We start from the raw sequence: 15,301 nt of genomic DNA, 5'->3' as shown, positions 1-15,301 counted from the left end.
TATGAACAAAGACACAGGTACAAGCCCAAGGAGACCATGTATACACTGAGCTTAGGCTAAGTGTACCTATTCTTTCCACTAGATCTTAAAAACCTGTCATGTGAGTCATCAAAAATTGGTGATATCCTAAAAAAATAGTACAATAACACAATAAGGCTGTTCTTCTCTTGAGGGTGATTTCTTTGATGGATTTTTACACTTCTGTTCTGAGATCTGTGTATGTGACTTTTTCTTGGAAGTTACTCCGGGTTAAAGCAAATCCTGTCAAAGCAGTCTATGGATCATTTGGAGGTTTTTGTTTTTGGTATAATCAGTGCAGGCCAGTAAGTGAATTGAATCTTTTATCATTTAGATACAAGATTCGAACAGTTACATCATCATCAAGACAATATTATAATCTAAGTGTAAACAATTGTTCTCCGGTATTTGGTCTGCAAATTTTTAAAGTTCTTGCTTAAAATTTATATTTTTGTCCAAGAGATTTGTGTTTTCACATTTATTAAGGGAGCTGTTGACAGTTTATCTTAAAGTCATTTCCTAATATCACTAGTTTAATTGTATGAAAAGTCAGTTGCACAATCTGACACATTTTATATGTTAGCCATATCTGCAGGAAAAGGGAATCAGCAGTTCAAAACTTGGGTCGATTCTGAGTCGGCACTTAACCATCAGGATCATAATTTACGTCATGTTTTCAAAAAACTGGTTCGATCACTGCTAAGCTTGATACAAATCTCTAAGCAGATAATATGGATAAATATTACTGTTTCCTTCTCAAAGTGTCACTTTGTTATACATTAATTGCCCCTTAAAGTCATTTTGAAATTCCTTTTACTCTTTTTCCTGGGCTTAAGATGTGAAGGATCACCACAACAATATTCTGCCATGGCGTAGAATCAGCGTAAAGTCCTAGACGACACCCAAAGTTCCGTTTAGTTTCAATTCTCATTTTGTATATTCCAGTTTGTGCTCTTTATAAAATACCACTTTATATAGAGTTGGGAGCCTTTTTTGTAATATTTCTTAAACTTTCTTTTACTTCATCAAGTAATTCTTCAGGCCACAGAAGATGCCACAATCACCACCTCATATACAACTGCACACTCAGGTTGTGTCCTCAATTCTGACTGCAGCACATCTACTATATGAAAAGAGTCGTCAGTCAGAATCCGTTTGGAGGACAGGCCTTTACGGCAGCACTTCTAGAGTTCAAAGCTGTCACTGAGCAGAGGTATGGATAATTTCTACACACCCAGTCCTGGGTTCAGGAAGGTATAAATGAGCTGTGGGGAAATCTTTCTGTTCTTTCCATCCCTGGGATGAAGGACTTTTAGCAAAGGTCAGAGCTGGGACCTCTATGAGACCAAAATAAGTCTCCCTACCACAGTTCTCTTATTTCTTTTCTTTCTTTTTTTTTTTTTTTTTTTTTGTTAATGTTTATTTATTTTTGAGAGAGACAAGAGTGTGAACAGGGGAGGGGCAGAGAGAAAGGGAGACACAGAATCCAAAGCAGGCTCCAGGCTCCGAGCCGTCAACACAGCCCGACGCAGGGCTCGAACTCACAGACCACGAGATCATGACCCAAGCCAAAGTCGGCCGTTTAAGCAACTGAGCCACCCAGGTGCCCCTCTTATTTCTAAGAATGCCTTATAGTTTGGCTATGAAGAGAAGTAGGTAGGACAGAGGGCAGGTGGCTGAAGACTGGCTGAGCAGAAGGGTTTTGCTTGATCAGCATGCTCAATTTTGCTGAGGGTCAATGGACAGTAGAGAAGGAGAGGTTGGAGAATGAAAGGGTAGTTGATGGAATGAGGTATCTCCTGGCTTAAGGAGACATGAGAAATAAACTATTCATTCTGTAGATAGTTACTGAGCACCTGCTGTGAGCTAGGTGCTAGGAAAACAGTGTAAAGCAAAATCAGACGAGGTTCCTACCTTCAAGGTCCTTAGGGAAATTTCAAGAAATAAACATGTGTCTATATTACTTCTGTCCCATACCTTGAATACAGTATTTACCAACACTAATTTTTAAAAGAATTTTATTTAACCTGTGCTAATGAACAATTTGGAAAAAAATAATCTGACGGCTATTACATGCCACGTAGCAGTGAAAGACCTTTTCATCATATCTTTATAATCTTTTTAAAAATCTTCTTAAAAATCTTTTAAATGAGTTTTTTAAAAGTGGAAATGTTTTCTCTGAAAGGTTAAAAATACTAAATATCAACTGATTACCTTAATAGTGCTGCGACCCTAATAGGAAAAACATTTTGTTTAAAAAAAATAATAAGTTTGCAAAGAAAAGACCATGGATTCCCACATACATGTTTTTCCTTGATCTGTTACCATATTCAAACAGGTTATTTCCCCTCATTAGGCTTCTGAAGCCTAAAAGTTGTCTTGTATTGCAATTTACCATAATGAATCCCTATTTAGTAAGAATTGAATCACATTTACAAGAGATAAATAACTGATAACTAGGAGAATTAACACTTGAATAATGCTGTGAGATGCAAAAAAAAAAAAAAAATGTTCTGGGGCACCTGGGTGGTTCCATCCGACTTGGGCTCAGGTCATGATCTCACAGTTAGTGGCTTCCAGCCCTGCCGTCGGGCTCTGTGCTCAGAACCTGGAGCCTGCTTTGGATTCTGTGTCTCCCTCTCTCTCTGCCCCTCCACTGATCGCTCTCTGTCTCTCTCTCTCTCTCAAAAATAAACGTTAAAAAAATAATTTTGTGGGGTGCCTGGGTGGCTCAGTCGGTTAAGCGTCCAACTTCAGCTCAGGTCACAATCTCGGGTCTGTGAGTTTGAGCCCCGCGTTGGGCTCTGGGCTGATGGCTCAGAGCCTGGAGCCTGCTTCCGATTCTGTGTCTCCCTCTCTCTCTGCCCCTCCCCCGTTCATGCTCTGTCTCTCTCTGTCTCAAAAATAAATAAACGTTAAAAAAAATTTTTTTTTTATTTTTGTTTTGGGGATTTGTATACCAATGTTTTGGGAGGAAACTTAGAATGCGATAGTGTTTATATCCATAGAATCTCAAAAAAAATTAGAGTCCAGGGAAAAACAGAATTAACTCCATTATTATCACTTCACCCAGCAACCTTGGCTCCAATAAAATGGGGAATGAGAGTAAAGAAAGAAGGTAACAACCAAAGTTCAGGCAGGGAGAAGGGAAAAACAGATATTAAAATAGCTCTGAAATCCTGTCTGATTTTATAAAATACACTACCCACAAACGAAAAGGTCATTCTATCTTTATGAAAGCTGGACTTTTTTCTGGGAGTTGATAAAGGTTGCCATAGTTAGGGACTTAACTGCAAAACAAAAAATAAAACGTACAGACAAAAAACTCCATACCTTCAAATAATACTTGTTGGCTTTTTTGAGTGATAAGGGAATCAAAATGCAGACAGAGTACAAACCCAACATCTACGGCCGTTCTTATTGCTGAGTAACACAGATCATAGGAGGAGCTATTTTAAAATCCATAATTTGTACTGACAGTTTATTCATAAAATACATGTTCATGAAAAACCTTATGGTTAACATAAAAAAAAGCAAAGAATAACATACCACATTTATTAGAGCAACCCAGTTATTTAAATAGATGCTTTGCATTTATTTGGTTTTTTTATTTTGTATTTTTATTTGTTCGTTTCCACTATTAGACTAGAACAGGGATCAGCAAACTTTCTGTAAAGGGCCAGATGGTAGGTATTTTGGGCGTTGTGAGCCATACAGCCTCTGTCACAACTACTCAATGCTATCTTCGTAGTGTGAACCCCACACTGCAGGCAGGTGGCCTGCCTGTCACTCGCTGACCTCAAGGAAAGGACCCCAGGAGATCAACTCTGGGGAAGCAAGCACGTGAGGGAGTCTGGGCACCACTGAAGGCCAGAGGCCTGGAGTGTGGTCTCCCTGGTGGGGGTTTACGGGAAGCTGGTCCCCAGAGCGAGGCAAGGTTGCCAGGTCACAGAGAGACGGTGCATTCTGGGCACATGGTAGGGACAGATTGCCACCGGGTGTCCTCACACCCTCACTGCTTACCCACCACAACGACCAGCAGCCTGAGCCAGCAAGATTCGCCCTTTCCTCCTGCAAAGTCATTCCAGTGCCCTCTACTGAGAGAGACAGCATGCTTACCAAAATGGAAAAATCACTAAAGGAATTCGGTCTCTTTTCTCAGAAGTAGTACTGAAGTTTGAACGTGGAGCTCAGAAGCAATCAGTTCAGAACTGGCACGTGTGAGTGCGAAGAAAATCCAGTCTTCTTTATGTCCACTGTCACAAGACTAGTTGCACAATTATCAGCACCAATTCCTTTGACAAAAATAGGGAGCATTTATTCCTCCAGCTCCTCCTGGCAGGTCATTAGGCACTGTTAGCTTGTGCGTACTTGCTAATGATAAAAGGCTCGTTTGGTCATTTTTGTTCTTAACGAACTCTTAAGGGAACCCTGGTTGACTGGCAGTCTCCATGTCAGAGGTTTGTTAAATAGAACAAAGCTAAGAACCAGGAGGTGAGCAAAACATGCCCTGGGAAACTCTGGCAGAGACGGTGGCACTCGCTAAAATATTCCAACGGCTCTTCGACAAATTCCAGCCTTATTGGCATTTAGATTAAACATGGCTCTAGTTCAGGGCGCCTGGGGGGCTCAGTCCGTTAAGCGTCTGACCGGCTCAGGTCATGATCTCACAGTTTGTGGGTTCGAGCCCCGCGTCGGGCTCTGTGCTGACAGCTCGGAGCCTGGAGCCTGTTTCAGATTCCGTGTCTCCCCCTTTCTCTGCCCCTCCCATGCTCGTGCTCTGTCTCTGTCTCTCAATAATAAATAAACGTTTAAAAAAAGTATTAAAAAAATAAAAATAAATAAACATGGAGCTGGTTCTACTCAAGGAGCTGAAGCAAAGAAGAGTGGGTGTGAGTTCCCCCATGCTTCTACGTTGGCCACTGGAAGAGACAGGAAGTAGTGGTATATATATGGAAAAAAATGGCAGAACAGGCCGGCATCTGTAAGTTTTATGGACTTCATTTAAGGTCTACTCTTGTGGGAGCTTCAGGAACACAGGAATTTCATCTGTTTTATTTGCTCTTGTTAGCACACTCTGTATATCAAGGGTCATGTGAGGGGGTGATCTTTGTCATGCGAGGCAAGGCCTAGTTATATTCTTCCCCTATGGCAGTGGGTGCCTGCTCACTTTGCGTTCGGATTACTAAGAGGCCTGGCCCTCCAGAGCCCCTCTTTGCATGTTTCCGCTCTGTTCTCTGGCCCCGGGAAACTCAACTGGGGAGACTGCATCAATGGGCTTTTTTTGTCTTTTGGCTTTCACTGGGGCCGGCCAATGAGAAGCAGGATACTGGAGGAAGGGAAGAAAGTGAGGTCATGGGAACTATTCCCTTGGACCCTCCCTGCATGGCTGTCTTGGGTTATATTCTCTTGGTTCTTCCTGTCATGCTGGCCCCCTCCACTCAACCTTCTCCTACCAGGTCTGGTGATCACTCCTTCCTTTCACTCCATCAAGCCTAAGGGTGGTAGTGGAGCCCAGCTGTCACTAACCCCCTTCCTGGTTTCCCTGTGCGCTACTCACATCATTGTAAATAATCCCATTGGGGTGCCTGGGTGGCTCAGTTGGTTAAGTGTCCAACTTAGGTCGTGATGTCACAGTTGGTGAGCCCCGCACTGGGCTCTGTGCTGATAGCTCAGAGTCAGAAGGCTGCTTCTGATTCTGTGTCTCCCTCTCGCTCTGCCCCTCCCCGCCCCTCTCTCTCGTTCTCTCAAAAATAAATAAAATATTTAAAAAAATAATAATCCCGTTACTACACTTTTCTCAACTCCCCGTATTTGGGCCATGCCATCTGTTTCCTGGCAGGATCCTGGCTGATTTAGTTCCCGATTTATTGAATAAATATAAGATTTATTGAGTAAATAAATAATATATGAGACAGGGAGAAGTCATTGAACACAGATAACAAGTGAGTTCATAGCATAAAACTCTCAGAGTAGCGTTTGGCACATGGTTAACTACAATGTGCTTGCCAGAATAGGCTCTGCATTTCAGGATGAGACCCTGGCTGTGATGCAGGGGATAGGCTGGCTGCAGGGTGAAACACCAGAGCTGGGAGACCCAGGGGGAGACCATTGCAGGCAAGTACCCAGCCTAACACAGAAGCGTGGAGGAGAGGAGTTGAAGATCTAGTTCAGGGACAGAGAGCACAAGACTGGATAGTCCAGGTCATCGAAGGGATGAGACAGAAAGGGAAGTAAGAGCATAGTCTCCAGCTGAGAGCTTTGGTTGTATGGCAGTGACGTTATTCGTTATTCGGGGGACTTATAAAGGGTGTGGCGCAGGTTCGTTAGGCGTAATGGTGCTGAAGAGGAGGAAACGGACAGTAAGAGCAGCTAACACTTGCGGAACATTTGCTGTGTGGCAGGCCTTCTCAGCATGCTCTCTGCCTAGTGTGCATCAATGTATTCAGTGCTTACTACAACCCAGTGAGGTAGCTACTGTCATTTCCTTCATTTTACAGATGGGTCAATTGAGGCACAGAATGGTTAGATAGCCTGCCCAGGGTACCCAATGAAGGGAGTCGAAATTCAGACCCAGGGAGGGGGTAGTAGAACCAAGGGAACTGGTCTAGTTCGGAACAGGCTCAGGTTGAGATCTCTGGGAGAAAACCCCATGGGAATCTGAAATGGGCAGAGGAAGTATGAAGCTCAGGAGGCAGGCAGGGGATATAGATCATTAACACTGATGGAGACACAGGGTAATACAAAAGGGAAAGAGAAAAGCCACAGAGAAAATATAAGGTAGGGCGCCTGGGTGGCTCAGTCGGTCAAGCATCTGACTTTGGCTCAGGTCATGATCTCACAGGTTCGTGAGTCCGAGCCTCGCATCCAGCTCTGCACTGACATCCATCTTCCTTTCTCTCTCTGCCCCTGCCTGGCTCTCTCTCTATCGCTCTCTCTCAATCTCTCTCAAAAGTAAAATAAAAACTCTTTCAAAAAAGAAAAAGAAAATATAAGGTAATGATTATAACAATAGCAGTAATTTACTGAGCCCTTACCATACACTAATCACTAAATGCTTCATGATAAGGGATAGACACTATTACCTTATTTTTATGCATGCAAAAACAGAGGCTTAGCCAGCTTATAAACAAATGTCTATATTTTTATTGAGTTGAATTTTTTTTTTTTCTGACATGAGTTCAAATAAGAATAACAGTGGTGGGGCACCTGGGTGACCCAGTCGGTTAAGTGACCGACTTTGGCTCAGATCATGATCTTGTAGTTTGTGTGTTTGAGCCCTGCATGGGCCTCTGTGCCGAATGAAGCTTGGAGCCTGGAGCCTGCTTCCGAGTCTGTGTCTCCCTCTCTCTCTGCCCCTCCCCCACTCACACACTCTCTCTCTCTCTCTCTCTCCCTCTCTCAAAAATAAATAAACATTAAAAAATTTTTAAAAAAGAGTAACAGTGATTTCTATTTGGGCTGGGCAATGGGGAGCAGGATATTGGAAGATGGGAGGAAAGTGAGGTCATGGCATTTACTTAGTATTTATAGTTAAACATACAAAAATTATATATAGAGAAGTATATATAAATATAATATAAATTTAAAATATCATTTATTATGAGCGATACATGGATTATATCATGTTAAAGAAATCAGAATACTCTTATCCTACCCAAAGACACACAAAAAATGATTTAAGATAAAAAGTTCCTTGATGAACATGAAAACAAGAGGATGTTGTTAGAGGATCGGGATGTTTGAAGTATACAAATGTGGGGCTGAAACACCCAAAGACAGTAGCTCCCTCTTGTGCATGGTGCTTGGACACTGCCAGCAATTGTCTTGAGATGCCCTTGTCCACTTCCACGGTTCAGCAAGCCCTCTTCCGGGTGTCACATTTTTTCTTTAGCCACTGACAAAGGGGAAGGCAGCCCAGGACAGCTTTGTCACCAGCCTGGACTGTCAGCCAGGCCTTGGTGCTGCTGAGGGTTGGCCTCACAGCCACACCATAGCTTTCTGTGGAACATAAACCATGTCATAGAATGCCAACAGCAGACCAGGCCATTCTGTGACCATGAAAAATCAAAACCAAAAGAAGACTCCTCTGTAATCGTGTCTGAGCTCTGAGCACAAAAGTCCACAGGGCGAGAGTGGACAGAAGCCTGACAAGTCTGTTTCTGAGCTATCCCCCGAGGGCTGAGGCGTTCGGGACTGTTCAGACCAGCGACCCTAGGACACACTTTGCTTTCAATCATTATTTCTAAATCAGATAAAGAGCTCTGTCTTTGTGTCCCTGAAGACTGGTCCATTTAGTTTTGTCTGGATCTGTGATCAGTGATGACTGGCCAGTGGCCAAGTTGTGGGGATCAGAAGTTACCACCTTTTTTTTCAAATGTTTATTTATTTTTGAGAGGGAGAGAGGGTGCGTGCGAGTGGGAGAGGGGCGGAGGTGTGTGTGTGTGTGGGGGGGGGGAACACAGAGGATCCAAAGCTGACTCTGCACTGAGAGCAGAGAGCCCAAGTTGGGGTTCGAACTTGTGAACCGTGAGATCCTGACCTGAGCTGAAATCGAATGGTTAACTGACTGAGCCACCCAGGCACCCCAGAAATTACCCCATTTTTATAAACCATGTTATTTTTCCTAGTTGTCACAATCTAAAACTGCACCTCTTTCAAGCCAACAACTTGCTTCCTTCATGTTTTCTCATTTTAATAGGAATTTGTACATCTCTGTCTGTAATAAACACAATTTCACCAGGGATATTTTAGAGTTGCAGTTGCCAGTTGGGCTTTTGAAATGAACAAGATAGTTCATTTGAGAAGTACTTTAAAACAGAAAGCAAATAAACCCACATGAGGAGATTGGCTGGTCTGATTTGTCTTAAAAAAAAAAAAAAAGGTAACTTAATACAGGACTTATCCCTCCTTCCTTCCCAACTGGAGTTAAGCAGTACTGGCTTTTTAATTGTATGACTTGATAAAATTATCGAGGACCTGAGTTACTTTCTAAATGTGCTGTCATTCTCTTTTCTGTGTGTATGTGTTAAAATCCGCTGTTCAACACCTAAACTTTATTTCCTCTCCTTATACAGAAAACAAAGTACAGCTTTATAGTGGTAATTTCATATCTGCCTGAAGCCAGTTGCCTTTCTTTCTTTTTCTTTTCTCTTTTTTTTTTCTTTTTTTCTGTTCTTCTTTCCATTTCCCTCCGTTGGGAAACTAAACATTAGCTGATTAAAAGAAAATTACTTTGTCCAGGTCAAATTTCTCATTTCAAACATTTGAAAAAGTCTATATTATACTAACTCAAAAAGATATATGCACCCCTATGTTCATTGCAGTATTTTTACAATAGCTGAGATATGGAAAAAACTCAAGTGTCCCTAGATAGATGAAGGGAGAAAGAAAATGTGGTACACACACACACACACACACACACACACACACACACAGGAATATTATTCAGCTATTAAAAAGAATAAAAACTTGTCATTTGCAACAACATGAATGGACCTAGGGGGTATTATCTAAGTGAAAAATGTCAGACAGAGAAAGTCAAATACCATATGATCTCACATATATATACAATAAAAATGAAACGACCAAGCTCATAGATACAGACCACAGATTGGTGGTTGCCTTAGGTGGCAGGTGCGTTGAGGGGGTTGGACCAAATGGGTAAAGAGAGTCAAAAGGTAAAAACTTCTAGTTATAAGATAATTAAGTCATGTAGATGTAATATATAGCATAGTAACTATAGTTATGAATACTGTATTGCATATTTGAAAGTTGCTAAGAGAGTAAATCTCAAAAGTTCTGGTCACAAGAAAAGAATTGTCACCATGTGTGGTGACAGTTGTTAATTTGACACAAATATTGAACAATTATGTTACACCTGAAAATGTTATACGGCAATTATACCTCAATAAGAATAACTATAGCTTTCTACAAATGATATTTATAAGCAATATATATTGCTTTAGGAAAGTAAATAAATTAAATAACTAGTTTGATGAATTAATAAGTTACCACTGTTCCTGTAACTTCTTTAAGATTAAAACTTAAAACTGGGCACCTGGGTGGCACAGTCGGTTAAGCGTCCGACTTCAGCCAGGTCACGATCTCGCGGTCCGTGAGTTCGAGCCCCTCGTCGGGCTCTGGGCTGATGGCTCAGAGCCTGGAGCCTGTTTCTGATTCTGTGTCTCCCTCTTTCTCTGCCCCTCCCCCGTTCATGCTCTGTCTCTCTCTGTCCCCCCAAAAAAATAAATAAACGTTGAAAAAAAAATTTAAAAAAAAATCAAAATAAAAAAAAACTTAAAACTTCAATTAAAATTAAAACATGTAAAAATATTCAACTAAATATTCAATATTCAAAAAATATTCAATATTCAAAAAAATATTCAACTAAATGGAATGATAATAAAGGACATATTATTAAAGGGTTCTTTGCCAACATTCTTCCCAGCTTTTTAAACAAATGCTGTCTGTCCAACTTCAGCTCAGGTCAGGATCTCACAGCTCATGGGTTTGAGCCCAGCGTGGGGCTCTGTGCTGACAGCTCAGAGCCTGGAGTCTGCTTCAGATTCTGTGTCTCTGTCTCTCTCTGCCCCTCCCTCACTCATGATCTCTCTCTCTCTCTCAGAAATAAACATTAAAAAAAAATTTTTAAACAAATGCTCTCGTTGTCATCAGATACACCCTCAAATTTCTGTCTGTGCAAAGTGAAAATTCATACGGTAAAAATGCATATCCATTCCAACACCATTAGTAAGCTGAGTCAGCCTGTCCGCATTGCCTGTGTGGGAGAACATAATAACTTTTAAAGAGCATTTTCTAATTATATGGCAAAGCATAAGCAAATTAGGGGTGTCCAGGAGTTCAGGGAGCCAAACTATGAGAAATCTCCATCCTTTGACAGACTCTCTCCATGGGCCATGTCCTTCCTTCTCCTCAGCTCCTCTTCTTCTGCCAGGAGATTAGATCGCATAGATCCCCACATCCCGTTCAGCTGTGGCTGTTTTCTGTACAGCCACTTAGGCATCTATACATATAGTCTGTGTATGTATATTCCCTCTCGATGGCTTTAGCTACTGACCATTTTTAGTTATGACTCCCAAATTCTCATCTCCAGGCCAGACCTTCTTCCCTAGGTCCTCTCACATCCAACTGCAGCCATTGTATTCTGACTCCCCTGCCTTGGTGCGTGCTGCCTCTCTGCCTGGAACACGCTAGCATGTCAGGCTAACTCACACACCTAGGACTATCTCAGGTGCCACTCTCCCCGCCAGGCTGAGTGATACAGGTCCCTCTGTTCCCTGTTACCGAAACACCTGCTTTTACCGAAACAGATGTTTTGCCGAAACATCTCCCTTTCTTTACGTGTAGCCTGTTATACTGTAATCTTTTTTTTATTATATTATAATCATTTTTCTGAACAGCTGGTTATCAATTATAGGTTTCACACATAATATATACGCAATAAGTTGTTGAACAAACAGGTTCCGTTTTTAATCTGCGTGGGTGTAGTTAAGCCATTAATTCCAAAATAGGCTGTCTTTAGGGGCAGGGAGAATGCATATTAAGATTTGAATCTGACCGGTTAACAAGCTTTAACCATTTATTACTCTCTTTCCTGTTATAGGTTGATTTGTGGATGTCCTGTAATTAGTAAAACAGCCACTAAGCTTGTTTTCATGGGTTGTTATCAGAAAAGTCACAGGATTGCTAGAGTGATGTTTTTCTATTTCAATAGGTGCCACAATTATTGCAATGCACTCTAAATCGAGTTGCGCATAGAAATAATTACTTGTTTCTACATGGGAAACTTTTGTGCTCTCATTCACATTAACTCAATGACTCCTCTGCAAAATCCACTAATATAAACTCTGCTATGATGGCCCCTTAATAAATAAAACTGAAGTTTAAAGAAATTGAGCAACATTTCCAAAATCACCTAACTAGTATGGGGCAGAGTGGACTTGAACTTAAGTCTTGTTCCACATAGCTGAAGTCCTTGAACACCATGGTACCTTTCAAGGGCATTTGTGAAGAGTGCATACAGCAGGTCAGTCATCACCAATTACGGAGACAGACTAAACCTTTTGATTCCAGGCAGAAAAAACTACACAGACCAGTTCTCAGAGAAACAAAGACAAGACTGGTCCCAGAGGAAAAACAAAGCATAAATCCTACCCAAGTCACAGCCTGCCACATGAATGACTTATCTTGGCAGGAAAGGGTATGTGTGTCTATAAATACAACTGTGGATTGTAAATGTATTAAAAAATCAGAATTCAGGTCCCACCTGTTCTGTCCTAAGTCATCTTCTATGCAGTCTAGTGCTTGAAGAAATGTTGGCCTTTGCAATTAACAGTCATACATTGGCAAGAATTATTTGTTCATCGAGGATCACAGGCTGAATTGATTTTGCAGTAAATGCATGCTTACTGCAAAGTAATGCAAAAAGTATGCATTTTTAACAGCCAATAAATTATTCAGGTTTAAAAAAACCCTTGAAAACAGAAATGGTGAGGGGCATCTGGGTGGCTCAGTTGGTTAAGCATAACCCTTGATTTCGGCTCAGATAATGATCTCATGCTGGGCATGGGGCCTGCTTAAGATTCTCTCTCTCCCTCTTTCTCTGCCCCTTCCCTGCTGAGGTGCAGGTTTGTGTGCCCACTCTCTTATAAATGAATGAATGAATGAATGAATGAATGAATGAATGAACGAACACACAAACAAATACATAAATTACGGAAATGGTGAGAGACTGATTGAGTCTTGCAGCAAGGGAAGTATTTGAGGGGAAACAATCCCTGGGGCAGTGGAGGTGGTGCAGGAAAGGGGGCACTGGTTGTACTTTTAGGCTTGACTGGCTTGCTCTTCATGTAACAGGGTTAGACAGACTCCTGTGAATCTTCAGAGGAACAAGAAAAATTGCTTTTTTCTTATAAATGTCTTGGTGGCCCTTGTTCTTGTTTTGCCACCATTTTGGTAATAACCTTTCAGATGCCTCAAATCTTTTACAAAATTAAGACTTAAATGTCAGGGTGCCTGGGTGGCTCAGTCGGTTGAGCTTCCGACTTTGGCCCAGGCCATGATCACACAGTTCGTGGGTTTGAGCCCCACGTCAGGCTCTGTGCTGACCACTTGCTCAGAGCCTGGAGCCTGCTTCGAATTCTGTCTCCCTCTCTCTGCCCCTCCCCCACTCATTCTCTCTCTCTCAAAACTAAACAAACATTAAAAAAAAGACTTAAATGTCAAAACCAGCATTGGATATGTACACACTTTATATCATATATATACACATGCCATATATATGTATATATATTATATATATGCCATATATATGTATATATTATATATATATGCCATATATGTATGCATATATTATATGCCATATATATACATATATATATATATGTGTGTGTGTGTGTATATATATATATATATATATATATATATATAGTCCTCTACTGCCTACCATTTCCCCAAAGTGGTAACACTGAGAACTATCCTAATGATTGTGTGCTAAAAAAACAAAACAAAACCAAACAAAAGCCTGTTACAGTTATACCTTAACCTATAAGGGTAACCCCAGATCTTGTAGGAAATCATACTTTTTTAAAATTTATTCAGCACCTAATATGTGCCTCATACATATAGTAAATGAACTATCTCAGTCCTTAAAATTGGTATTATGACTGTTTTACACATGATGAAGCCTTCTGGATGGAAGTTAGGAGTGCAGTAAATAAATAGCTGTGGACATCTTGGCACCTGCCCATGGTACCCTTGGAGTCTATTCTCCTGGGGAATTAGGGGGCAATAATCTGCCTCCTAACAAAGATGTGTGTAGCCCTCAAAGTTGACCATGTCGGAGAAGTAATCCCGACCTTCATTTCCACAAGCAGCAGACAGACACAAGTATTAATGGAAGCTGAAGGGGATTCTTTTTCTGATATTAACATTTCTTTGTTCAATGTCCTGTCTTCAGTTACCAGGAAAAAGAAGTGAGCTCACAGAGAGTGGAAATCTAGTTGTCCTCATTCACAGCTGTACTCCCTCAATAAATACTGGGGAAGAAATAAAGAAAGTCAATGTGGGAAAATGGGCCACACACTACCAAAATGAAGAAATATATATATATATATATATATATATATATATATGTTTTGTTTGTTTTTTTTCTTTGAAAGGAAGACTGCAACTCTGACTCATAGGGAAGAGGACTCCAAAGATGTGAAATCTGAACTGGGATCCTACTTGTGGGCCTGGTGGGCCAGGATGAAGCTTGCAGAAAAGGGTAAGATGGAAGGGTCAGTTGAGGACAGAATAGGATGGCTAGGGTTTAAACTTTTAAATGTGGATTCCTGATCTGAGACGTGTTTCTTCTTGCACTTACGTCATTTACCCTTACATTTGCACACATCCCATGTTTATTAAAGCATTACTGTACAATTAAGCAATGCAAACCCTAGAAGACTGTTGGGATGAGATCTTTACTCCATGCCAATGGGGGAACATAAAAGACTTCAAGCAAGTTATTTGTTGTTAGGAAGCAAAATCAAATTGATTACATTTCCAAAGGAGTATAATATGGTGGAGACAAGGCCATCGTGAGAAAATCATTTTAAAAGCTCCTAAGCATAAGCAACTCATGACTAAAGACACTGCATTGTTATGCAACATGAGTGTCAGGAGAACAAATTTACTCATGACTCATGCTTCTGTATTACACATCTTACTGGATGTTTCCTTCACCTTAAAGAAATGTGAACATAAGTGTGTATATAAAAATACCTGCTATCCAAAGCATGTAAACACAACAGCTATTAGGCTAAGAAAAATCTGTTGACATGGTGTCATCAGAACCACTCTTCCAAGACTGAGAGTTACTCCATCTTTTGAAAAGTATGGCCAGTAAGCCAACGTCCTGCCAGACACCAGCTAGCCCCTACTGCGTCTTCCGAATTGGGTCGTCCTGAACAGCCGGGACAAGACAGAAGAGTGAAAGCCCTGAGAAAGAGGTGTAAAAATAATCCCCCTGCCGCAACTGCACCCTACTCTGCCTGTCTTTTGCATTAAGGCGAGTAGGGAGAGACCCCAATTCTGCCCAATTCCAAGCCAGTGGGTCCCTCCTGGTCTCCTTTGTCCGCCCACAAAACGCCTCGAGGGTGCGGACCAAAGTAGCCCACAAAGCGGCTGAAGCCAACCCACCGGTACCTGCTCCAGAGGTCTCCCGGTTGCCCCCCGGGTCATCCGGAAGGTCCCCGAGACTACATAGCTCTCTCCACCA

This window comes from Prionailurus bengalensis, chromosome B4 (assembly GCF_016509475.1).
Source record: "Prionailurus bengalensis isolate Pbe53 chromosome B4, Fcat_Pben_1.1_paternal_pri, whole genome shotgun sequence".
NCBI classification, from domain to species: domain Eukaryota; kingdom Metazoa; phylum Chordata; class Mammalia; order Carnivora; family Felidae; genus Prionailurus; species Prionailurus bengalensis.
Note: the sequence above shows the minus strand (reverse complement) of the source record.